This window comes from Prionailurus viverrinus, chromosome D4, assembly GCF_022837055.1.
Source record: "Prionailurus viverrinus isolate Anna chromosome D4, UM_Priviv_1.0, whole genome shotgun sequence".
In the NCBI taxonomy this organism is placed as follows: Eukaryota; Metazoa; Chordata; class Mammalia; order Carnivora; family Felidae; genus Prionailurus; species Prionailurus viverrinus.
Window position 1 is genome coordinate 55,143,040 of NC_062573.1, and position 27,492 is coordinate 55,170,531.

Below are 27,492 nucleotides of genomic sequence, written 5' to 3' on the forward strand. Positions count from 1 at the left end.
TCTCAGACTGTTTGCTATACAAATGTTCTTGGAGAGAAAGTCCAGAACAAAGGCTATTGCAAGACATGCAGAAACATGAAGGAGCCGTTAAGAATGATCTCCCAATACTCTTTTGCACACTCTCTCATGAATCCATATTACTTTGCTTCCTTTGATGCTAATTTCAGTTTGAAACTCAAACTTGTAGTGATTTTTTTGATGAATATCTGTCTCTCCACAAAACCACAAGCTCGCAAAAGTTGTTGACACTTGCTACTTTTGTTCCACAATGCTCCTAGTAAGTGTCTGGCACACTGTAGGAACTCAACAAATCAGTGAATAGCCTAGCTAGGGGCAACTGGCAAAATATAAACTGCCCAGTTTGATGTTTGCCTGTGACATAAAGCTAGAAGGTCTTAAAGCATGGATATGAAATTTGCATCATTATCTGGCAGTGTCTGCATAATCCTATCTTCCTCCCTTGCTTTTTGGTGTTCTTTCCATTGGTGTATCGAAGCACAAAACAATCTTTTTGGAGGGTTACATAGGAAACTTATTCATCTTTAATTTGAGCAAACCATCTAATTAAAAAATTTAGATTGAATATGCTAATGTAGAAGTATTTTTTTAAAAAGAATAATTACAAAGGGACTTCAAGAGGATAATTACAAATGGGAAATGTTGAAATTGAATGAAATTTCTATTTTGTTTAATTACTGAAACCCCTTCTAAAAGATCCTGAGACCATCTATATTTAAGTATTATACACCGTAGGGGTCTCTCCAGGTATCAGAGAAAATATGATTAACTTAATAGTGAGGCATTGCCCCCACTCCTTGTCCAGGCATGCATATTTGCGGGTTCTTGGGCTTCAAAGTATAACTCAACCTATTCCATAAGACCTAGTCCTAAGTTAGGGTCTAGGCTGGACCCTCTGACCATTGCAGTTAGCAACACAATTGCTCTGCCTTTTTTCAATAAGCTGAGAAAATTCCCAGTCTTCTGGCTGGGAGTAAAATTTCTGGAGGATTGCTTCTACCCAGTCCCTAGGAATTTCCTCAGAAAGGGCACTAGGAAAATGGTCTTTCCAGAAATCCTGACTCAGTCTTATATATCAATGTTTCTCACTGTACAATCTGGGGCTCCTAGGACTTCCTTAATGGCTCCACACACATAAAAAATACAAATCGTTTGTTTAGATATCAGAATTCTGCTCAATTCAAGAAACTTCCAATATTTACCTACATCAAAAGGCTTCTTAACATAATCTACTGAGTGGAGTTTGGTATTCAAAATTTAAATTAGCAGTTCACTATAGTTTATAAAACACTCTAAGTCAGAATTCTGAGAAGCCTGACTGCCGTGCAACACTTGGAAAGGTCACAAAGCTTCTACTGCTCAATCAGTGATGAGAATACTCTCGTACTGTTACCAAGTGATCTAGGGAGACCCCAGGCCCTGAGGCCTCGACTCAGCTCCTCCCAAAGATGTTGCCAAAGATTCTTAAATCTCATCAGGAGAAAGAATTCAAGGACAGTCACAACACACAGAGCTTACAAGCGCAACAAGCAGGAAAGATTACTGAAGCGAAAGTATGAAAGTACACCGTCTAGATGTGAGAGCAGGCGAGCTTGAGGGAGAGAGCATCATGCCCTGGGGTTTGGGTTTTCTATATTTTATTGAAAGTTGTTAACTAGGGGGTAGTATATTCATCACTTGGAGCAGGGATTTCTTGGATGCAGGGTTTCCTGCCTTTTCTTCTTTATTTGGTCAGGGTTTCCTGTCATGGCACCTGCCATCTTGGGCCTGTCAGGTTTAATCCAACTTCTTATAGAATGTGGCAGGACAGGCCTCTGACTTTCCAGATGGCTGGCCGTGACTTCCTCTTTGCTGGCCTCCAGCTATACTCTGTTAGAACCTAACTGCTTTTAACAGTATCAGGCATCATCAATATTGTTTTTAGTTGTAGCAGAGTGTGATTAAGAGAAGGTTCTGGAGTCAGCTTATCTGGATTTGAAATCTGGGCTCTCCTGTACTGTGGGACCTTGAGAAGTGACTTAATTTCTCTCTGTATCTTCATTTCTTTCTGTTTAAAGTGTAAATAATAATAGTACCCACCTTGTGGGTTTCGGTGAACTAAAAGACATAACCCATGCAAAATGCTTAGCACAGTGAGTAGTGATAACACTTGATAAATGAAATTGTAAATACATGACTTTTTCAGTTGCTGCTATTCTTATGCCAGTCATTATTTTAGTAATTTTACTATTAGGTATGACTTTTTTCAAGCTACTGTTGTGTAATCACTGCATTGTTGCCATTCTGTTTTTAAATACTCACTATGTTGTTACATCTTAGTCTTGCTCATTTGTTCTACCAAGTTCCCTCTCCACTAAGAAGAGAAAAGGTGAGGTAGAGGAGCTCTGAAGGCCACTGCTCCAAGGGAGCCACCCCTGTCCCATCTGCCCCCACACTGCTGAGAAGCATCTAGATACCTAATGGTCTCCGGCTTTGGGCCCCAGAGGCAAGCCCAGGAGAGGGAGCAGGGTGAGCACAGAGGTAACAGGCCAGCAGAGCATGTGCGCAGCACATCCCATACACTCTGTCCTTAGGACGTGGAACCAAGTGCCAGACAGATGTCAGCATGAAGGGGAACCAGAGAAAGGTCCTGATAAAGGCTAGAGAAATCAATATGACTTTGGCTTCAAAACGATTCTTTTTTATTTTTGTTCAGAAAGATTCCCTGACACAACTTTTCTTCAATTCCACTGTCATTCAAATTACCAGCTTAAAACTTGGGTTCAGAAAGGAAAAAAAAATCCTTAGGTTTCTTCCCTATCTTGCTTCCTCATGGAGATTGCACATGGTGAGCTGGAAGCACCATAGCTTTAAGGCCAGAAAAACCTGGTTTCAATACTAACTATGCTACTCCCTCGTTATGCAACCTAAGGTAAGTCACTTTACCTTACCAAGCCTCCATATCCTCATCTGTAAAATGGTAATGATAAGGCCTGAATCATGGGATTGTCATGAAAGTTCAGTGGAATCATGCATGTGAAGGCACCTGGACAAAACCTTGCTGGCCCAATGGAAATATTTTTATGCACACACAACATGAATGTATGCAACACTCATACTCACTAAGTTCCTTCCATTTCACTTGATCATGTGACTCAAACGGGTCCATTCAGAGCTAATCGTGCCCATCCTGGGATAGTGTCCCAGACTCCCAAGATGCTGAAAGACAGGTGAAAGTGTGGGTGGGATCCTCCAGCACCATATTCTTCCCTTTTACACAAAGCCATGCCAAGGTGATGAGACCGGCCATTCAGCCAGCACAGAGCTGACCTGGGCAAGGAGTGGCCATTCCCAAGAGTCCCTGGGAGGCTGCACATGGTCCTAGTCTTGTCACCCCTGCACCAGGCACTGCCACAACTCTTTTCAGAATTGCTTTTGTACCACTGAGCTCATCCTTTGAAATTCTCCTGGGGTGAAAAATCTTTATTCTTGCTGGGTGGGTAGAATCTTTAAAAGTTTTTATTGTGAGATAATTGTTGATTCACATACAGTTACAAGAAATGATGCATATTCTGTCTACACTTCACACAGTTTCCCCTCAACAGCAACATCTTACAAAATCACAGTACAATATCACACCCAGGGTATTGACTTTGATATGTTCAGGATAAAAAACATTTCCATCAGCATAAGGATGCCTCATGGGGCCCTTTTATAGCCAAAACTACCTCCCTCCTGCACTCACACTCTCCTTAACCCCTGACAGCCACCAATTGGTTATCCATTTCTATAATTTTCTCATTTCAAGAATATTATATTTATGGAAGCAATACAGTATGTAACCTTTAAGAATGGCTTTTTTCATTGTAAAATTCCCTGGAAATTTATGCAAGTTGTTGCATGTATCAATAGTTCACTCTTTACTGCTGGGTAATATTCCATTGAAAAGTTATACCACATTTTCTTTAACCATTCAGCTATTGAAGGACATCTGGGTAATTTCTAGTTATTGGCTATCATGAATAAAGCTACAGTTAACATTCATGTGCAGATTTTTGTGTGAACGTAAGTTATGATTTCTCTGGGTTCAATGCACAAGAGTACAAATGCTAGGTGGTATGGTAGTTATATGTTTAGTTGCATTAAAAACTTCCAAGCAGTTTTCCAGAATGACTATTGTTTTACATTCCAGTTTCCATGCATCCCCACCAGTCACTACTTTTTATTTCAGCCATTATGATAGGCATATAGTGATATCTCACTGTGGTTTTAATTTGCATTTCCCTGATGGCTAATGATCTTGAGCATCTCTTCATATGCTTATTGCCATCTGTATATCTTCTTCAGTGAAATGTCTGTTCATGTCTTTTGCTCATTATCTAAATGGATTGTTTGGGGGTTTTATTGCATATAATTTTTTATTAAGTAATTTGAGCTAAGTGTTATGAATACCTTGAGTGGTATCTCTGGGTAGTATTTTTGTGCTGCACCAAACACACAAATATACATATACACATACAAACTCACACACACACAACTGAAAATGTATCTATAAATCAATGAGCCTCCTTTTCTTGTAAGGATCTCAAATGGGTTCAGAGCAGTTTGCCAAAACATAGTGCTGAGGTTCTCAAACTGTTCTAATCATGGATCTCTCTGAACCTGATCAATATAAAAGACCCTCTCTCCAGAAAAACATACATACAGAATTTTACCTCCAATTTTATGGGATTCCTGGGGCCATTGAAGCCAACAGTGAAATCCAGGTTAAGAAAACCTAATCTAGCACAATTCCTGAGTGGCTGACTGAAAGTATCTCTGAAGAACTCCATCTTCACTTGGAAATTAGAGCTTTAGGGCAGGTTTAAAACTTCCACCACTGGACATCAGTCTCCTGTGAATCAAAATAATGCTGCTACTCATGACCCAGATACTTGGGCCCACCTCCACATCTGACTGACATGGAGCCCAGAAGTCTGTATTTCCTCCAGCTTGCAGGCTAGGGCTGGGAGGTTCATTGGATTTGGCAAGCTTCAGTATTCACAATCCTTCCCTAATAGACATTTTCCTTTTACTTAAGGGACTCAGGGAAAGAGATTATACAACCTCCAGAGTGTAATTCCCTTTTCGGTGAAAAAGGAATTTTCCCTTTAGACTCTGACCTAAATACATTCAGGATGTCCCTCATCTCCTATTCTCAGGACAAACACATCTTTAAAGTGCCACCAAGGACACTTTCAAGTCCTTAAGACTGGTATGGAGGCATCTCTCTAGGCTTCAGTCTCTGGAACCAAATCCCTGCAGGTGCTTCCAACTTTCCCCATAATGTTCACTTTGCAAAGTGAACATTGGTTTCTCTCGACTATATCCTATGCTATAAAACCCCACCCACCAGTTAAAAAAACATGTCAAATAACTCTCAGGTTACCTGCAAATATCATAGGAGTATGCTGGCTTATTCTGATAGATATCAATGAAGTATACTGGTTTACCTGCCCAGAGCAGGGGGTGCACTGGTTTCCCTGCAGAGGTTAGTGGGGTGTACTGGTTTACCTGCACAGAGCTGTGGGGTGCAATGGCTCAGCATCCACAGTCAACTAGTGGGCTCTAAAGGTCAAATCCCAGTTTTGCCCTTAACTAGCTGGGAATCCTTGGGCTTATTTCTTAACCTCTCTGAGCACCAGTTTCCTTTTGTGTAAAATGAGAACAATATAATACCACCATCCTCACACAGAAAATTGAGAAGATTGGATGAGACAATATATGCACAGTTCCTGGCATAAATGAGACACTCAATAAGCATTAGCTCCGCTTAGTTTCTGTGCATATCGTTTTAATGGTATCTTTCTACTTGAATAAGGTTGTTCTAAACTCCAGGTGGGTTAACCTGACCCTCTGCTTCTCTCCCCACAAGGAGAACCTTTGCTTCACGTACTCCTTTTTACAGGTACACCACGGTCCTTGCAATACAACACTGGACCCTCTTCTCCCTTAACATTGCACTCCGTACCTCCCCTAGCACAGATCAAGAGGGACTTTTGGCAATTTGGCTTCTTGGACTTCTGCTAATAAATTCTTCAGAAGGACAGAGAAAAGAGGTTGTGGGCTCTGGGTCAGGTAGAAATTTGGTGTATTTACAACTTAATCATGCCATTCCTCCAAATATCTGCTGTCCCTTTGGCCCAAAGGGAGCTATTTCCTCTCACAGTGACCAAAGTAGAATCTTGAAGGAAAGGAAACAGACTGTTCCAGAAAGCAGAGATCACTCACACATGTGGACCCCCTGGCACCAAAGGAAGTTCTAGCCACAGCCCACATTCATGTGTCATTCCTTGCTCCAGCAAAATTATAGTCCTTGACTTAAATGCAGAATAAACATTTCCTCTCTTCTGCTCCTGTGGATAGCTCTTTCCTGGGTACAAGGACGTCACATTCAGCAGCAGCATCAACACCTCTCAAATGGCAAGCCCCTGAAGGTGGCTTAAAGCCTTGGACTCTGGTGCTAGACTATCTGAATCACAATTCAGATGTGCCTGTCTCTAACTAGGTGACTGGGCAAATAGCTTAACCTCCCTATGCCTCAGTCTCCTCATCTGTAAAGCAGAAATGAGGTCTACCTCATAAAGTTACTGTCAGGATTAAGTAGTTTAAAATGGCAAAGCACTTATAACAGTGCCCAGCATCTAATAAAATGCTATACACACAGTAGCTTTACTATTATTACAGTATTTATTACCAAGAATTTGGCACCCACAGGAAGGGCCAATGATGACAAGAACAGTAACTGGACCAGGCTCTCTGTGGCCCCAGCCACTGCTTCCTGTGCTGCTGCAGCTGCTGTTCTGGTTCATCTTATTCCAGGCCAGCCATTCTGAAGACTCTAAGGAAATTATCTCCTTTCCCCACCTACCTGATGCAAGGAATCTAACTTCAGTAAGCAGAGAGTTTAGGGGTGGAATCATTTTTGCAGAATGTGGAATGATTCCAGCTAGCTCTTCTCCACTTCATGCTTCTGAGTCAAAAACCCAAAGGCAGTGACATTTTTCTTCACTCACTTCCACTGAAATGTCTAGGTCCTGTTTTGATGTTCTCCCAGGGACTTGGGCATGGTTTATCTCCGCCCACTTGCAGTTACCCACTAAGGCACTTCCCTATTTGCGGCTACCCCTTCTTCATTTGCTACCTGCTACCTCGCTCAGGAGCGAGATTGCTGAGGTTCAAACACTGTGTTGCCTTTTCTCTGTGCCTCAGTCTCTGCCTCTGAAAAATGCATATGTACACTATTACCCTCGTCATAGGGTTGTTAGAGAACTAAATGAAACATTCCATGTAAACATTGCAGGTAAATCTCAGTGCCAGGCACAGAGGTGGATACTCAACAAATGTTGGCTCTATCTATGATTGCCTTTCTCCCATCCTCACTCTGTCCCAGCCACATTCTTGTAACATGGGGGCTCCTTGATTCTGACACGAATATGAGGCAGGATCATCATTCCATACCCACTCCTCCAACACACATACACGCTGCCCAAGACAGCCTTTAGAAACTGGATGACTCCAAGCAGAGACAATGCTGAAGGAGGTGCTAAGGAAGCCCAGCACCCCCACTATTTTCTGCTTGTAAGTGGCTGTTTGTAGCTGGCATTTCTGGGGCTGTGGAGGGGGAGCTGGTCCCTTGCTGAATGGGCTCTCAAGATAGGGTCTATATCTCACATCCCCCTCACAGAGGTCCACAGTGTACTGTCACTTAGATCAGCTGTTGTTTTCCAATTTCTTCAGTTGCCCACCTGCTGCCTAAGCTAATTTAATAGCCTCCATAGCACTGGGGAGCCGGATGTTCAGATGTTCACAGGAGTGGGGAGGATGCTCCGAGACAACTCAAGTGAGGAAAGTTAGCACTGATACAGCCATACATCCAGGCGTTAAATAAAATAAGCACATAGATTGCAAACCCTAGAGATTCTTCCGCTAACATCCGATTAGCAAACATGTCCCTGTAGGGAATATCTGCTTCTCCATGCCTTCCTATGAAGTGATCCATAACATTAGTGAGAGAATTTAAGACGTTGCTCTCTGTGCCTAGGTGGCCAGAGCTCTGTGTTCCTGACTGGGATTTGGAGGGTGTGGGGATGAGTGTATGTGTGTGTTTGTGTGTACATTTGTGTGTGCACACGCACGTGCACACACACATGATCCTGTTGGGGGGAGGATTAATGATGGGAAGTACTAATAAAAGTTGCATTAAAAATAGTAACTCTCCCTTCTAAACATCCCCAAGCAGTACCCCTTTCAGCAGCCCAGGAAGATATTTATCACATGAATATCCAGGACTCTGTCTTTGGGGATATAGGACAGATGATGTACAGGAACTTTAAAGTGATTGCTCTGACTATGAAAAATCTGTCCTGCCAGTGATGTGGATTCATTTTTACTCCAATTGTCTGCACTGGGGCAAATATGGATCAGGCTTAGGCTCTCTTTTATATTTCTCTATGACTTTTCTAGAGTCCTTTAGTCACACATATATTTGACTTGGAGTTCCTGTGGGGAATAATGTGTCCCTGTAGGTCCCTCCTCTTTGTTCTGACTAGAGAATCTTTAGACCTAGCTTTCTGCTCAGTTCTTTTCTCCTGAATGCTGTGGCCATGGCTGTTTCTCCCTCTTGTGGGGGGCCACTTCCTTGCCTTGCATATATAACTCTTTCTTCTGTACATGCCTCATCTCACCAGTCAGATTGAGTTCCCAGGAGGCAAAGGCTGTGTCCTCAGTCACTCGTTTCCCTTCCAACATGAGCCCAGAACAGGACACTGAGAAGGTACTCAGTGAATTCAGTGCAATGACCAGTTTCTGTTGCTCTTGTCTTGATGCTTTTATTTTTAGAAAAGTTACTGACAATTCTCTCCATTAGGGACCTGAAAATGTTTCTCTCCTGTCTTGACACAGTACTCCTCAATTCCCATATACCTTTGTGACCCACCTGTCCACCCAGGCATCCCATTGAGAAACTAGGCATCACCCTTGAGGTCTCTTGATGACTCAGAATAGCCTGGGTTATGCCATGATGACAAAGCAAAATGGCCTAACCAGAATATTTATTTTTAATTTATACTACATGTCCATCATGGATCATCAGAGGGTTAATATGTATTTCATATATCACTTCTAATTATAGCCTATGAGACAGTATCAGTCATAGGCCCCACCGAACTTCAAGAAGAATGGAGAATATAGAAACAAAATAGAATTTTGAGTAACCACCATTTGCTCAAAATGTCTGCCATATTTCCCTCTGCCCCCCCAGGTCCCACCTCTGACCAGGCTGTCATCAATGCCTATTCACCCTACCTTCCCCATTTCTAGAAAATATGTTCATTCCTTCCCATCCCTAAAGATAACGCTTATTTCAATATATCATCATTGCCTTCAGTGTTGACCCCAATCCTAAGCACCTCTGCTCACAGCAGACATAAAATTATTTTATTTATAAATGCTTTTAATTTTTTTTTGAGAGAGACTGCAAGTGGAGGAGGGGCAGAGAGAGGGGCAGAGAGAGGGGAACAGGGCTCCAGGCTCCTTGCTGACAGGTTGACAGCAGCGAGACCAATGCTGGGCTCGAACTCATGAACCATGAGATAATGACCTGAGCCGAAGTCAGACACTCAACCATCTGAACCACCCAGGCACCCCAGCAGACACAAGATTCTTAAAACACAAATCTAAAAAGAGACAAACGAAGAAACAGACTCTTAACTCTACAAAACAAACAGATGGTTACCAGAGGGGAGGTGGGTGGGGGATGGGTAAAAGAGGTGACTTATGATTTTTGTTTTTTTTGTTTTTAATCAGGCTCCACACCCAGCATGGAGACCAATGCAGGGCTTGAACCCTTGATCCTGAGATCAAGAAGGAAGACACTTATCTTGATGAGGACTGAATAATTTGTAGAATTATTAACTCACTATATTGTCCACCTGAAACTAATATAACACTGTATGTTAACTATACTGGAATTAAAATTAAAAACACACCCACACACAAATCTAATGATGGCAACCCTTCACTTAAAACATTTTAACATGCTCCTTTACTTACATGATACCCCAATTAGCACAACCCACATGCCCATCTCACAACTGCTCTGCCTACCTGTTCAGGCTCATTTCCTCACACCATTCAAGGTCAAGAGTGGGATGAAATCCAGCCCAACCTCAATCTCTGGTGATAGGCTGCATCTGCTTAGAGGAAAACGTATCCATTTCTCCCTGTGCACATTTTTCTAATTCAGACAAATGTACTATATGTTAACCAACTACATTTGCCCAGAGGAGCAAGTTGTTCTCTTCCACACAACGTATGTAGCATTGACACATACTACCATCTGCCAGCAATGCCCACCCCACCCCACCCATCCTGCTGGTCTGCTATATTCTTACTCCTTGACCACCCTTCTGATAGAACTTCAGATATTTGTCAGAGGTAATCATTTCCTCCTGGTCTTAATTTGGATTCCTCCAAAAGCAAGCCCTGAGACAAGGATTAGGTGCAGGTGGTTTATCTGGAGAATGATCGCAGGAAGCATAAATAAATAATGGTGAGAGTGAGGAAAGTAAAAATAAGGAAAGATAGTAACATGGGTTAATAAGTTACTACAGTTGACAACTGTGGCTCATTCCCACTGGGGAATCTTGGAGGAGCCATGCCTAGCAAAGAACATGGAAGTAGGAGTCTTTGCCCACTGATCCCTGCTCCTTATTGCTTACAGCGTGTCTTTGAGTGCAGTAAGTCTCTGGCACACCTTGGCTCTCCTAAATGAGCTGAGCAAGTTTCATGTTACTTGGAAAAAGTCATCAGGCAGAGATTGGGGCATCTGAGGTGGCTCTTGGCTGTGTCCTCAGGGCTCTCAGCCCCACGCTTTGAGGCATCCTGTTCCACCAGAAATGGCTTGAATTTCCAGCTGAGTAGCTTTCACAGCCTGCTTCTAGCCTACTTCCCTCCTGCTTCCAGTTTACAGAGGTATCTTTTCATTTTGAATTATCTCTGTTCATTTCAAGTTAATACAATTCTTTTAAAAATATGTTTCTTATGCATCAAATTATATTCCACTCTGTTGGACAAATGCCACATCCAAATGTTTTTCCAGGGTAAATCTTTTCTACTTTGTGCCAGGCTGCTATGGGACAAAGTTTGTAAGAGTCTTAGAAGCTCTGTTGTCCAGCCAAGAACACTTAAGAGGCACACAGTTAACATCTACAAGACACACCCTTAAGTACTTCTAGGTTCTTAGCACCAGATTTTAGAGTCATACTCTTGACTCTATTGTTACCCTAAACAAATGTTTTATTGCCCTGAGTTTGTTCCCTTCCCTGAGACAGACCATTTCTTACTTTGAGGTCCTTCTGCAAGCTTTTGTTTGGGTCCTCTATATTTCTTCTAAATTCTGCTGAAAAACCTATTGGTTCCTTGTCTACCTTATTGCACACTGCTAAAAGAACCCAGTTGGCAAATTCAGTATCCTTCCTGGATCTCATTAACCAAATCCACTAGTTCATTGGGTATATTTTGTGTTTTCAAATTACTGCAGACAACAGTGTTGCCAAACTTTTCACCACTACATACTATGGGTTGCCTTTCCTCTATCCCCCAACATCAACTTCCAGACTGTCCTTCACACCTCCCCCTTGAGACCCTCCAAAGCCTCTGCCAGTCCCCAAATCAATGTCACACAAATGATGTGGAATAAAGGATCAACATTACAGATTAGACCTTATGCAACTGTGGGAGAAGCTAGTGAAGTACAAGTCCAGAAGGGGAGAGGTGGAGAATCAGAGAAAATCACTCACAGGGACTGCAAGAAGCTGGTGGAGAAGCCTGTGGAGGGTTGTGGACACTATATTTAGGGGGCTAGATTTGCTATAGGTCAGCAGGGCCAGCAGCTGAATAGCTGGACTTGAAATGAGGAGAGGGGAAAAACTTGTAACCCATAAGGACAAACATGAACCCACAGGACAAACTAAACCCACATGTGTCTTTCATCACCTCTATGTCAAAGATATGGCTCCCTCACCACAAAGATGCATGAACATCTGGCTCAGGAGACTAAAAGACAAGACTCTTCAGGTGCCAGAAGATCTGCAGGCCAAGCTGCCGCCCCACGCCAGCAAAGTGAGCGGCAGATCATGGTGGCATGCGCGACCTCCAGAGCATACCTGCTGCTGTTCGGTTCTGCCTTCCAAACCTCATGCAAATTTCTCTTGTCCTCAGCCTTAACCCACAACCCACAAACTAGAACTGCACCAGGAAGGAAACCTGAGAACCACAGTTCCAGCTCAGCTAAGTCAACAAAGCATAAAAACACCACAGAGGCTCTTAGCTCATGGGTCCTATCTCAAAGAAAGCACTTAATAAATGTTAAATATTTATTCATATTCTTAACACCTAGCCCAAAACTCAACACATAGCAGGTGTTCCAGTGATGTTTGTTCAACAGAAACTTGGTTTGAATGTCAAATTGATAGCTACTCCTCATTCTCTAAAATATTTCTCCAACAAAAATTATGTCTTTCTATTAATAAAGAGATAAAAATCTTCTGCACCAACATAATATTTGATTCACTTCCCTCTTCATGGGACAGTTTATTGCTTAGAACTGAAGCCATCTGCATGCTACTTACTCCAGAAAACAGCAACATTAAAATTCATTCAAACTTAGCAGTAAGAAGAAAGATCATCTCATGGTGTTACCATTTTCAATGGGGCCTGAATGAGAGGGCAGGGTCCATGTTTGAACACTTTCTCTTCATTAGCACTTCCATTCCTGCACTCAGCTTTGAGCCCCACCTCTCTGACCCTACTCAGACAAGGGGAACTGAGTGATGAGGTGATAATGAGGAGAAAATGTCCTACCCTGTTCTGGATCTGGCTAGTTCAAAGCAGGACCACAGGGATGAGACTGTACCTGGCTGTGTTAAGAGGTTTCATCATTTGGGAAGCAGTGTGATGAAATTCATCTTCACAATGAAGAAGAGGAGGCTGCAGCAGCAGTGAGCTTAGGTGTGCTGGCCTGGGCTCATGAGATAAACTCAAATTCTTGTTGTAATAGGTCCTTTAGAAAGTCCTAGCAATGTCTCTGCTGCTTGACAACACTGACTATATGACTGTATTAAAAAGGAAGGAAGGAAGGAAGGAAGGGAGGAAGGAAAGGAGGAAGGAAAGAAAATAGAAGGAAAAGCTTTTCCCTTAGGAGATAACAGGTGATAACAGTCCATAAAGATGCCCCAGTCTAATGTTATTTATTTAAACTCTGTTCTAAACTGTGATTTTTTTATGAGAAAGCTCACAATTGCTCTTTGGACAGCACTAATTCTCCAAGGCATGCAGATTGTCTGAAATATGTAAGTGCTTCCCTAGCCTCTCAGACCTAGGCTTGAGAAAAAAGCAACACATGAAAAAAACACTTGCTCTTTCCAAGGTGCCTCCTCCTAATAACATAGGCAAAGAAGAGGGGAGAATGAAAGTGTAGTAAGGAAATAGCAGTCTGTGATAGCCCTGAGAAACACTTTTGGAAAGACTCCCTCATGTCTTTCAGATAGAAGGGGGCATCCTCCACCTGTATTGCCTCTAGGCCAGTGCCTGGTTCCATTCTCTATCCCCCCATATTTACTCCTCCTTGTTATTACCCTCTCTCTCTCTCTCTCTCTCTCTCACCACTGACCTCTATATCCATCTTCCCCTCTGCCTCCAAGGTGTTCATATTTTATTTGGCCTCTCAGCTATCAAATGAGGTAAAAACATTATCAGGGCCCAATTCTTAGACAAAGAAACTAAGTCCCAAAAAAGATAAATGACTTGCCCAAGGTCACGTCTCTAATTTGCATCAGAAACAAGACTAGAGAAACCAGGACACTGGACTCCTAAGACTTCTGTTCTTTCAACCCTCCTGAAAGGATGCTACCTACTAATGAGTCTGTATGTGAGAGTACATGTTAAAGGAAGGACAAACCTTTTCTCTCACCCACAATTTAGCACTGAACACGGCTTGAGCATGTCTTGAACATGATATTCTTCCAACACTGTAAGTGCATGTGTATCTAGGTTATAAGTCACACTGCTGAAGAGTTGTGATTCCATGGATGGTCCACAAGGACACCCCAATCTTGAAGCTCTAGCAAAATTCCCACATATCTCTAAAATAAACTATACATTTTTTTTCTGTTTTTACAGATAGTTTATCTATTGTGAGCATTTCACTAATTAATTTTTGCATAGACTATGTTGGCATCTACCACATCCAAGATTCAATGTCAGTGATACAAGAAGAAACAAAATAAATCATAAGACATGGTCTGCTCCTCAAGTATACAATATAGTTGGGAAGATGTCTAAGTAGACAAACTAATTCTTAGACAAGTCAGGATAGAATAAATACTCTCAGTGCAGAGAAGATTTAGATGATGAGGCAGTATTTATGCAGGGAATCATTAGTAAAGTCTTCATTTAAGAAATTAAATCTGAACAGAGTCCTGAATGATGGGTAAGATTCTGGTAGACAGAGATGTAGATCAGATCCCTGTAAGCAGAGAGAATAGTGTAATCAGTGGCCAGAGTTTTAAAAAAATTCAAAGGGAAAAGCAAACATTGCAATTTGGTAGTGGTGTTAAGAGTATTGGGAACACAGTGGGAAAGTAGAACCAGAACGTGAAAAGCCTTCAATACCAGAGTCTGAGGTCTGGAATTTTTCCCATAGACAGTGAGCCATCAAGGTTTCCTAAATAGGGTGATGGAGTATAAGAGCACTGTAAAAGCCACGGTCCAGGGTCCAGGGCATGACACTCTCTGCCTTGCATACTCAGAAACTTGGAACTCATCAGTGTATCAGAGTGAGCTAGAATCAGGAAAATCAGAGTGCCATTTGTTAACGCACAGTAAGAAACAGAAATGTCTACCCAAGTAGATCAGGATATTCAAGTGCAAACAACAGAACCAATTCTAACTAGTTGAAACAAAAAGGAAAATTGTTACAGCTACTGGGAAATTCATAGAGTTTCCAGAAACTCATAGAGTGTATCAAGCTCAGAGACTGTAGAGCCAAGACAAGAACCCAAATGCTACTGCTGAGCCGCTCATAGGTAAGTCCCATTGGCATTGTAGACAAAGCAGCACAGCTCACCCAGTAGACGGAGCAGGAGGCACTGAGTGTGGCGTGCTGACCACAGGATTTTACTGTTAGGAGCTTTGCTGCTGCTACTACTCCTGAAAAGATGGATCAGTTCCTGCTATTCTCTCTGTAAAAGTAGATTCTGAATATGACCTTCCTTTTATGTGGTCCATTGCTCTGGTGGAACCTGATTCAATGTGGTTTGGACTATATGTGTGGTTTGATATGCAACTTTTCTTGCCTCTACTGGAAGGTGAAAATCTACATGATAAAAAATCATAAAAATATTAAAGGAGAGTCCAAAAGATGTAGAGTGGCTTGATTATGATGAATATCCACTGCACAGCATGCTCTGGAGATGGGCTTATCCTGTCGTACCATCCCAAAGTTCTTGTTTAACACAAAGTTAGAGAAAGAGAAGTTATATGTATGACTTGAATTTTTCCATAGCTCTTATTTTTAGTCTATAATAACCTGTTGAATTCAATGCCACAATTCATTCATTTAATAAGGAACATTCACTGTTTTGGTTTGCCCTGTACCACCTGTGCTCCACAGAGCTGTAAGGAGGGACACTCCCCTCCCTTTGTCAGCCTTCTTTGGGTTCATTACCTTCTCTTCCTTTCTTCTTCCCTCCCAAGTCTGCCTCCCAGGCCATGTCTGTTCTTTCATTTTCTTTTTGCAATCCACAGAGCTAGTATAATCTTTCTGAACTTGGCTTGAAGAGAAGAAAGAGCATTTTTCTTATTAGCATATACATCTCCCGGGCAAAGAACTTGAAATCACCTTCTACATGCCAGAGTGAGTCCAACTTTGACAACTCCTCTCCCAAAGCACCAGTAATAACCCCAACTCCCTGCAAAAGCTATAACTTTAATAAAAAACAGGTCACACATCAGACACCAGTATTGCCAGAACATGCAAACACACACGTACACTCTGTCACTGAAAACTCATAAAAGAAAATGAAATTTCCCCACCATTTTCTCCAAGGAATTCCCTGGGGAGAGGGAAACGGATGTTTAAACACCCTCAACACTCTGGGTGCAATGTGCAATGTCATAGATATAACCCTGATCCCCAGAGAGTAACTGAGACACACAATCTTTGTCTCATCACTGAAATACAGTTGAAGGATAGGTGATGAGAGTGGTAGAAAAAGTACACATTTGAAGTCAGACCAACTTGAGTTCCCATCCTGTTTCTGTCTGTTGCTGGCTGTGACATTGGTCAGTCACCTCGTCTAGCTCAGTCTCAGTTTCCTCCTCTGTGAAATGGGCACAGGATTCTTAGCTCATAGAGTTGTTGTGAAACTAAAGAAATGTATGCAGTACCCCTCATGGAGTAGCAAGCAAATGGCCCCTAGTACTGTCCTTGCTATTGCTGGCATCTTTATCACCCTCATTGTTATTGCTGAACTAAAGGGGCCTATTAGCTCAGAGTTGAAAACAGAAAGAACCCCTCATGCCCATGTGGTGAAAGTTACTTCCTTGTCATTTGGGTAATGGAAGCATTCAAATTCTGTTGAGTATGACTAGCCTGTGCATGGACAGGTGACAGCTCACAAAGGGAAATGACAAGCGCTCTTAGGAGCCCTGTGTGCAAGCTTGACCCCTTCTCACCCCTTCTTAACCCTACTCATTGCCTTTCTCCTCCTCCTTACCCAGGGACTCGCTTTCTCATTACAAGCAGTCTGGATGGAGGGTGGCTCTCCCTTGCTCCTTGCAGAAAACAGTGCAGTCCACTGTACTTATGTGTTGCCCCTGTAGAAAGTGAAACTGCATGGCTGGGAGCATCCCATCATCATTCCACCCCCTAATGAGAGAGATTGTTTGCAGGCAGATGAAATTAAATTGTAAGCTCTATTGACTTCAACAACAGGTGCCATTTGGGCAAACCCAAAGGGGGCCATTGAACTGTCAAAAAGATTTAACTCTTCCTGACACTGAAGCATTGGATAATAGCCTCTTACCAGTTCTGCTGCCAGAAACATCACCACTGGAGATCCATTCCACTGGGTTGTTGCCCTGAAATCCTTTTAAAAATGTTAATCCTCAGGGAGAGGAAACAGACAACTTAATCATGCTAAGGTGCCTGTGTAGAACCTGGGTCCCGATCCTGGCTAAATTCTTTGGCCAAGTTTCCTCATCCAGACAGCGGAGGGCTGCTGAGAATTATAGCTCTGTCCCAGGCTCTAGGAAAGATTGGATAAGAAGTTATAAGGAGGACACTCAGCACAGGACCTGGGACAATGTGAGTGTTGCACAAGTCATCCATCACGTGAAGAATTTTTTGAGCCTCCTCTCTGGCAAACAGTCATGTGCTTGGGAAAATGCAGACCCATGAAACTCACCCCTGAAAATCCCTCATCAGTAAGTCTGGGCTGGGCCTGGAATGCACACCTTTAACAACCATCCCAGTTTTTTGTTGAGATGGGTCAGGCCACTCTCCTCAGAATGCACCCCCCCACCCACCACTGGGTCAATCCCAGGGTCTAACTGATAGGGGTCACGTTTTCCCAACAGGAAGGGGCCTGAGGTGGGGAAGATGCCTGAGTGGCTGAAGGGTGAATACTAGAGAAGGTGAGGGAAAGAAGGGACAAACCTCAGAGCCAAGCTGAGCAATTTGCAGTTTGCCTCCTCTAGCCCAATGCCTTCCTGAGGAGGAGAAGGGTGAGGAGAGACTGAGGGTTAACTTGGGTGAGGAACTGAGAGAAAAAATAGCAGACTATACAGAAGAAAGGCTTTCAGAAAGCCATTGTGCAAATCCCAGACACCAGCCACAGGCCCTGAAATTCCAGTTTAAAGCCATTCAGCTCCTGTTCCATTCAGCAGGCGATGAATTGCAGGCATTTGCACTTCTGTGGTACCTTTCAGGCCAGAGCTTCAAAGCCATTTTCAAACACAAATCTGTTCAGCCTCATAACCTGTCTGAGAGATTTGCCAAAGGGATAGAGGGGATCACTTCCCTCCCTACCTCAAGGGCAGCGTTTGGGGCAGTGGGAGACAGAAGGTAGGAGGTGGAGACAATTTAGCAGTCACTTAACCAGGTATTTTGACAGCTCACAGGAGAAGGAGCCACTTGCCATCAGGCGTTTCTGGGACACTAAGTCTGAGGTGTGGAATTACAGAAATACCTGGATACCTACCTCTGCCTATTTGGCTTTTGTATCTTCTTTGTTTAGCCTGAACAGTGTCTGGTGATTTAGCAGACACCCAGAGTGTCCACCAAGTGTCAACTCACTTCCTCCTTGTAACTGAACCCCAAGTTTTCCTGGGATGAAACAGCCACCAAGGGGCAGGCTGTGATTGATTTAAGCCAAATTAGCAATCCTCTTCCCACTTTCCCCAGTTTCCTTGCAGCTGTAAGTGACCATATGACTTAGGTTTGGCTAAGGAGATGGAAGGGGAAATCTGCTGGGGTTGTATTTGTCAGAATTTGCTATGTATGCTACAGTAACAAATAACCCCATCTCAGCAACTTAACACAACAAAAATTTATAATTGCAACACAGTCAGGGGGAACTGACATTTACAAAGAAGCCCAGGCTGAGGAAGTCTTCAGCACATTAGAATGAAATAATCTAAAACTGAGGTCTCTAAAGTTCCCATGAAAGAGACAGAAAAGGTTGGATTTGAGGATACTGGGTCTCAACTACCTATGCTGGGAAATGACACATGTCACTTTCTCTCACAATCCACTGGCCACACATAGTTATATCACAGTCATCTAACGGAGTCTTGAAAAGTGCTGGGTTACATGTAGAATGTTGAGTGACACTGTGCCACAGAGGTGACCTCATGACAAAGATGATCTCTCTTGCTACCTACAAGCCTGTATCCTTGTAGGAAGCCTAACTTACAGATGGTAATCTGAAACGTGTCTCATTTGAAGCTAAAGTGCCTAACCAGGCTAGCATTCATGTCAGCCCAGCACCTGTATGTGGACAGAGTACCTTACAACTGTGCAGCTAATATTGGGAATCATAACAAGAGTGGCACCATGGGAAATGGGGTAGTCATTTCTTTACTCAATAAGAAAGGAACATCATTTCATGCCTGGCTCTGTGCTAGGCTCTGGAGGCTCAGAGTACATAAAATGTACTCTTCCTTGAAAGTCTCATGGAATTATGAAGAAAGAAGGAAGGACTTTCAAAAATCAGCCTGATGATGTTACACATTCTAAGCAAACACTGAAAATTAATTCCATTCAAATCCCAACCTCAGACTAGAGACCTGTAAGAATTCAGGGGGATGGTAGTGGTGAGTGGGATTAATGGCAACTTTAGAGGCTATTTCAAGGAATTTAAGTCTTTGATGAAAAGGGACAAAGAGAAAAAAACACTGGCATTTTTGTCATCACTGAATACTCAGTTATTTGGAACATAAAACATGGAGAAAACCTGCTTTAAATAAACTTGCCAAGTTCACCTCCCTCCTGGGAGCATTTTAAAAGGCCCCTCAGTGCCCCTGCCAGCCCCTTGCAAAAGCCTCTTTCTGGGCTCCCACCAATCATCTCAGTCACCAATGTGTCCTCCTTAATCTAAGCTGTAACTTGATATGTCAGGAGTGTGAAGAACAATTAGCCACTTGAGTATTGCATAACTTCAAAAGTCTCTTGAGATGAAATGTATGCAAATGATAGTGTCTATTATTGGTCTGATAACCATTCTTTAATTCCAACTTAAAAGAGAAGAGATTTCCAGACATCATGATGCATTTGATCCAATGAAACATTCAAATAACTTTATATCACTTGAGTGGTAATTTATCTTCTCTGCCTGGAGCAGAAAGAGGTTTCAGTTCAGCAATAATGAATTTATGTCGTTTCTCCCAAGTTGGTTTCTTTCGATTGGAGCATAACCATTCAAAACTGTGCAGTCTTTTTAGCATGGAGTTGCTCTGGGAGCTGAACAGACCCCAAGCTGAAGGCTGCCACCTATCCCACTAACTTCTGTGTCCAGGTTAGAAGTCACAGTTCACAAGAATGGAAGCTGCTCCTTGATCAGTAACGTGCAGCGAGAGAGAAGAACAAGAGAGAGGAGAAAGGAAAGGGAAGCAAATGGGTAAGCTGATGGGGCAGATGATGAGGGAGCTAAAGAGAAAGAGCAGTCATTTGGCAGGCCCCATCGTGCTTTCAGAAGATGGAGTCCTCCCTGTTAAAGCCTCCATCTAGATGCTTTCCTTTCCTCATCACATTCCCCTGGATATCTCCGCTGTCCCCGGATATGCTCTCGACCACACTGCCTCCCAGAAACTGAGCCTTTGTTAAAGCCAGAGGAGAAAAGGCTGGAGTCACGTGGCATCTGGTGGGATAATGCCTGTTTTATTTGAATAAGGAGGAAACTGTGTTAATAAATGTCTGTAACGTTTAATGATGTGGCTTTCATTTTGAACACATCACTGCTCGATATTGAATCCATCCATTCTGATAATAAATACCAGGACCACGGAACTCTCGCTTTTCACCCGCAAATAAATAAATAATAGGGCCTTGCTCTGCGCCTGCCGGGAATGAGAAAGGATGGCGACTCCCCTGCATGCGTTTGCATCTTATGAACTCTATTCAGCCGCATGGCCTCCCGTTTGTCTCTCTGGAAATCCAATTCCCTCTTGCAGGTTCATCTGCCAGTTTTCTAATTTTCACATCAAACTGCATATTACTCATTGTCAAGCTGGTTGTTCTGAAAGAATCGTTAAAGTCTTAAACCCTCTACCAGTATTTTCGGTCCTGCTGCAGACGGTTGCCAGGCATCATGGTTTCCAAAAGAGCGCTGACCACCCGCAAAAAGCTCAAAATTTCAAACCTGCATTCTCTTGGCCCAGGCCAGGGACAGTGAGAATAATACTTTATGAAAGATAAATACAAATTCTTTAATTCAGCAAAATGACCCCTCGCAGTGTACCAGGAACGTGTGATTCATTTCTCCATCCAGCACTTAGCACACAATAGACCCTTAATAAATCATTGATTTTAAAAAATGAATAAACAATTAAATGAATGGTACGTTTTATACACACACACACACACACACACACACACTTCTGTGAGATTACATAGATACCAAATCAAACTTTATTGCATGTAGTACAAGTTAATTTTTATTTGATCCATTTATGCTAACAAAAGAATCTATTTTAAAAGAATCACTAATTATGCTTTAAATAGTAGCTTTAATTGATATAATTAATTTTAATTTGTCATGAACTGATCCTTAAGAGCTTACTAGGCTCAGTCCCTCCCCAGATCTGCAGCTTCCAAATCTGTGCATTTGGTTCTAGGGTCCTATTCATCCCAGTTGCAAATTTGCAAGCTGATGGAAGGGTTTAATGCATTTCCTCTTTAGGGCTGGGGTCCCCCACAAAAAGGGATATCTCAGGCTCATTGCAGCCAGAGAGTAGAGAGTGTTGGCTTAAAAACCATCTCCCTGGGGGTCCTTTGGACACTCTCATGGTTTCCAAATGTGTGACATTGCTGCCACATTCAGAGGATGGGCAGGTGTCTGTAGGAACATGCCTTTCTAGAAACCTTGTTCCATGGTCATTTCCCCTGTTTTTAGAAAATTTCCCCAGGCTGTTGTAGGTGGTCCCCAATATAAGCTCTAGAGGACCCAAGAAAATGTTGCCTTTTCCTTACAGTTTTCCAGGAGATGAACTATGAAAGAAATACTTTCTTCCTTAACAGAATAAAACTTCAAAAGCCTGAGGTTCATAACAAGTAAATGCAATTCCTGACCCTGAATGCTATACTGGAGAGGAAAAAGAATGCTACAAAGGAAATCCACTGATGTTCTGATATGAACTAAAGTTGAAAATTGGTTATGAAGAGAAAATCCTAATTTCTTAGAAAGTCTGTACATGTATATGAACTATTCTAATGTACCTTATGTATACTACTCTAATGTACCTTTGATGTATATACCTTAGCCTGAGTTGGTTTAAAATATTATATATAATAAATGTGATGTATAAAATATAAATATATTGTATATAGAGATATTGAGTATAAATAATAAAACAAGTAGTGTAAAATGTCAACAAGAGGTGACTCTGGTAAAGGGTATATGATATTCTTTGTATTATTCTTATTCTTGAAACTTTTCTGTAGGTTTGAAATAATTTCTAAGTTTAAAGTTTAAAGTAAATATTTTAAGCCCACTAGCATAGGTGAAATAAGGCTGGACCCTTTAGATATGGTCCAGGTTAGGGCCAGGGGCTGAGGATCATACAGGGGAAATAAACTTCCCACCAGAGCAGGGAACTGCAAACTTCAAAGGGGGCCAGATAATAAATATTTTAGCCTTTTTGGGCCCAAGAGAAGCCAAAAGAAGGTCTGTCACAGCTTCTTAACTCTGTCATTGTAGTGGTGAAGCATCCACAGACAATATGTAAGTGAATGCATATAACTGTGTTCTAACAAAACTTTATCTATAAAAACAGACAATGGGTTGGATTTGGTCCAAGGGCCAGAGTTTGCTTACCCCTGAACTAGATAATTGGGCATATGGGGATCTGGCTTTTTCTCATTCAGTTGGGGTCCCCTGGAGAGAAATGTTCCTGTCTAACTCCCTGCGACAGACTTCATCCTTAACCTCTGCCACTCTGAAGCACCTCACCACTGTCTGTTCACAGTGATTGACATCAGTAATCTCCACTTCCTTCAGAAGAAAACACAAAGGGAAGCCTTCTTCTCTGCAGGCTACCCAGGTCAGCATAGAAAACACAAGTGATAATCTCTACATTCATGTGGGAGACAGAAAGGAATGTCATTACAGATGCCAGTGTGAAAATGAAGGGGGAAAAGTTGTGCCTCCATACACACACAAGGAGAAACCTGACCTCAGAAATCACAATCTAAAACTGTACAATGAATGTTTTGCTTTATTTAAAGAAAAAAATTAAGTTTCTACTCGGATCCATTGTCCTATCTGGAAATGACCACATAAGATAGGTACCACATCAAGAAGAAATGGAGAGTAAGAGAAACTGTGGAGATGGGTAGAGATGGGAAGAAGGGAAAGAAGAATCCAAACTGAATACAATTTTTTTTTAATTTTTTTTTCAACATTTATTTATTTTTGGGACAGAGAGAGACAGAGCATGAACGGGGGAGGGGCAGAGAGAGAGGGAGACACAGAATCGGAAACAGGTTCCAGGCTCTGAGCCATCAGCCCAGAGCCTGACGCGGGGCTCGAACTCACTGACCGCGAGATCGTGACCTGGCTGAAGTCAGACGCTTAACCGACTGCGCCACCCAGGCGCCCCATTAACTGAATACAATTAAAATTCCTTTGTGCTGCAAAGTGGTCACTGTGTTGTTACCCTCACATCCCCCTGCTGGTACCCTTGGTGTTCACAATCATCAGGCTTCTGTTCTGTCTCATTACACTTCCTATGCTGTGTTATGGGTTCCTATGGAGAAGACAATGCACCTACCCAGCCACAGGATGTCAGAAGCCCCTAGAGAGGGACACAGACTTGCTGGAGTTCAGCCAAATCCTGTGGTTAACACAGAGTCACCACCCGCCCCTAGTCCAGCTGTCTGTCTCAGAATGCTTCATTTTTTTAATATAATTTATTGTCAAATTGGTTTCCATACAATGCCCAGTGCTCATCCCAACAAGTTCCCTCCTCAATGCCGATCACCCACTTTCCCCTCTCCCCCACCTCCTATCAACCCTCTGTTCTCAGTACTTAAGAGTCTCTTATGGTTTGCCTCCCTCCCTCTCTGTAACTTTTTTCCCCTCCTTCCCCTCCCCCATGGTCTTCTGTTATGTTTCTCAAGATCCACCTAAAGCTCATGGTGCCAGGCCCTCTGGCTTCTTGAGAGGCATTTTTTTTTGTAAGGTAATGAATCCTCAGGCAATGCAAAGAAGCAAACAAAAAGTTGGGGCCCTAGTGGGGTTGACTTTAGAGGTGAGTGGGAGGTGAAAGCAGCAAGGTGGAGGTTAGACACTTGGTAGTTCTCTCTTATCACATTCTCTCACTCTCTCTTACCTTTGTCTCTCAGATTCTACCCAGTAGAATTGAAGTAAGACCTACTGTGGGCTTCCCAAACACAGAGGTGAATAGGAAATAGGGAAAGGTGCATCCCTGCCCAGTGGACCTTACCTCCAGTGTGGGATCTAAAGAGTAAACAGGCAGTGCATCAGAAAGAGCAGTGGTTCTCAAACTGAGTAAGCACCAGAATCATCTGGAGGGCTTGTTACAGCACAGATTTCCAGGCCCAACCTCAGAGTGATTCAGGAGGTGTGAGTGGGGCCTGATAATCTTCATTTCTTTTTTTATTATTGTTTATTTATTTTTGAGAGAGCTAGAGAGACAGAGCATGAGTGGGGGAAGGGCAGAGAGAGAGGGAGACACAGAATCCAAAGCAGGCTCCAGGCTGTGAGCTGTCAGCACAGAGCTGATGTAGGGCTCGAACCGATGAACCATGAGATCATGACCTGAGCCTAAGTCAGACTCCTAACCAACTGAGCCACCCAGGCGCCCCAAGAATCTGTATTTCTAACAAACGCCCAGGTTGTGTTAATGTTATCCAAAGACTAGACTTTGAGAAGCATTGCATTTTAGTGTAATTAGTGTTATGCAGATAAAAGTATAGGGTGTAATGGGCATGTATAAAGAAGGATCCTACTCAGGCTCTGTCAGGGAAAGCTTAAGTGAGCATAAGCTAGGTGAAATGTGTTCCACGCAGAGAGAAAAACACATGCAAAGGAATAACAGCAAGACTGGAGCATCTATGGGTTTAATGTCAATTCAATGTGGCTATAATTCAGAGCCCATCAGGGGCAATGGTGAGAACAGTATCTTCTTCTAATAGGATTTACCCAAGTATCTCGCAGAAGCACATTGTAAGAGTAGGAAAAGCAAATGTCCTTTTTTGTATAAGCACAGAGGTTTCTTTGCCAACAAACAAACAAACAACAAAAACAACAACAAAAAACAAACAAAAAGATTTCAGACTTCAGGGACTGTGCTTGTTTCCTTCCTGAGGTTCAAAATGTGGCACCAAATTGCCCTCGCTCTTAAAATGGGTCAGACTAATGTCTTACTTCTAACAAATAGAAAGTAATGTTGTGTCATTTTTGAGGTTAGATCATAAAGATCATAGCTTCTTCCTGGGTTTCTCTTTCTCTTGAATCAGTCTGATGGAAGCCAGCTGTCATGTTGTGAGGGTACCAAGCAGCCTGTAGGAAGACCCCATAGGGGAGAAACTGAGGCCCTCCCATCAACAACTATCTCCAACTTGCGAACCATGTGAGTGGCCACCTTGGAAGCGATCTTCTGGCTCCAGTCAAAGCTTCAGGTGACAGCAGCCCTTGCTGACAGCTTGACTGCAACCTCATGAGAGATCCAAGTTTGCAGTAAGATACCCCAAATTCCCAACCCATGCAATGGTGAGGATAACAAATGTTTATTGCAGTTTTAAGTCACTAAATTTTGGAGGAGCATGCAGAAATAGAGAACTAATAAAGATACATTTATATTCATATCAAAAACTATCAAGAATCTAGAAATAAATCTAACAAAACCAATCTAATAACTCCACAGGGAAAATTAGAAATCATTATTAAGAGATATTAAAGAAAATCTAAATGAATGGAGAGAACTATATCACATTCATAAATATGAAGACTTAATACTGTCAGGATGTTGAGTTTTTTCAAATTTGTCTATAGATTTAATACAGTTTCAGTTAAGTCCAGCAACTTTTATCATGGAGCTGGATAAGATGATTATAATGTTTATATGGAAGAATAAGGCTCAAGAGTAATCAGAAACTTTTTAAAGAAGAAAAGCAAAGAAAGAGCCTCATCCTAGCATTTATTGAGACTGAATAGGTAGCTGGCTTAAAGCCAGTATAATTTGAGTGCATCTAAGTCTTCTGCCAGGAATTCTATGCTCTGTCTACAGGATGTGAATCTAGAAGGACCTAGGCTTGGTGGCAGCCATTTTATAACTCTGGGAAGCTGATCAAGAATGCCCTCAACAGAGGAGAATGTGAGCCCCAAGATGAGAACATAGAAAAGTCATTTAGAACTGTTCCTAACAGTTCTATCTCTAGATTTTCATTATATAAATGAAAAATTCTTTTTGGCTAAAACAAGTTTGGATTGTCCAGCAGTTGCAACAGGTATCATTCTGACTGATATTCTCACCCACTTCTCTAATTATCAAACAACCTGAAATTCCACCATTGAAGACTCATTCCTTAGCATTTCTACCTCTTCACAGTATCATCTAATGCAGGAACCAGCAATAGACTATGGCCCATAGTCTATTTTTGTAAATAAAGTTGTATTGGAACACAGCCATGCTCACTCATTTACATACTGTCAACGCTGCTTTTGTGCTAAAATGGCAGAGTTGAGCAGTTGCAACAGAGTTGATACAGCCCACAAAGTCCATAATCTTTATTATCTTGTCCTTCTTAAGTTCTGCTCGGTACAATATTTTAGAATCATCCTACCTATTTAATTTTTTTATGTTTATTTTTTTTTTAAAGAGAGAGAAAGAGGAGGGCAAGGGTAGAGAGGGAGGGAGGCAGAGAATCTGAAGCAGGCTCCGTGCTTTCAGTGCAAAGCCCAACATGGGACTCAAACTAATGATCCGTGAGATCATGACCTGAGCCGAAGTCAAATGCTCAACCGACTGAACCACCCAGGCACCCCCATCCTGCCTATTTAATTTTGTCTTCCCAGTCCCACATGCTGAAGAGCTAGAGGGCTATAAATCATGGGGGGGAAATGGTTCCTGCAGTTGATTGTGGTAACATCTCTTGTAATCTTTTCAAATGAGTGTCCATTAGTGTAGACTAATTCAACATTTGTCCTTCCTTTCAGGTTGGACTTCTTTAGACAAAAGTCTCTGAACCATGTCTCTGGATCCTCACTTATCCTCTGCTGTGCTCACCCCCACCACACTATTCCTAATTAGCAGCTACTGCTCATCTCCCCAGAGTCTAATGACTGTGAGGCAGTGAAGGTCACTAACAGGATTGAGAAAGCAATTTGTCAGCCTTACTGTCTATCCCACTGCGAATTGCCCAGAGCTGTGGAGGAGGCTGCTTAGTACATTGTGTGATTCAGGAATGACCAGACAGAGCTTCAAGATCAAATAGCCCATTCTGATCATCTGATGTAGAACTGCTTGGAGGAAACCAGCTTCCTGGGTAGTTGAGATACTGGGGTGCCTGCATTGGTCCATCTGCCCAGTGTCTAAATGGTGGGTGCTAAGGAAAAGCCCACAGTTGATGACTCCTTCCTTTTTCCAGAGCAGAGCCAGCCATCTCTCCCTCTTTTACCATTCAGCACAGGCTTTTAAATCTGAAAATACCAG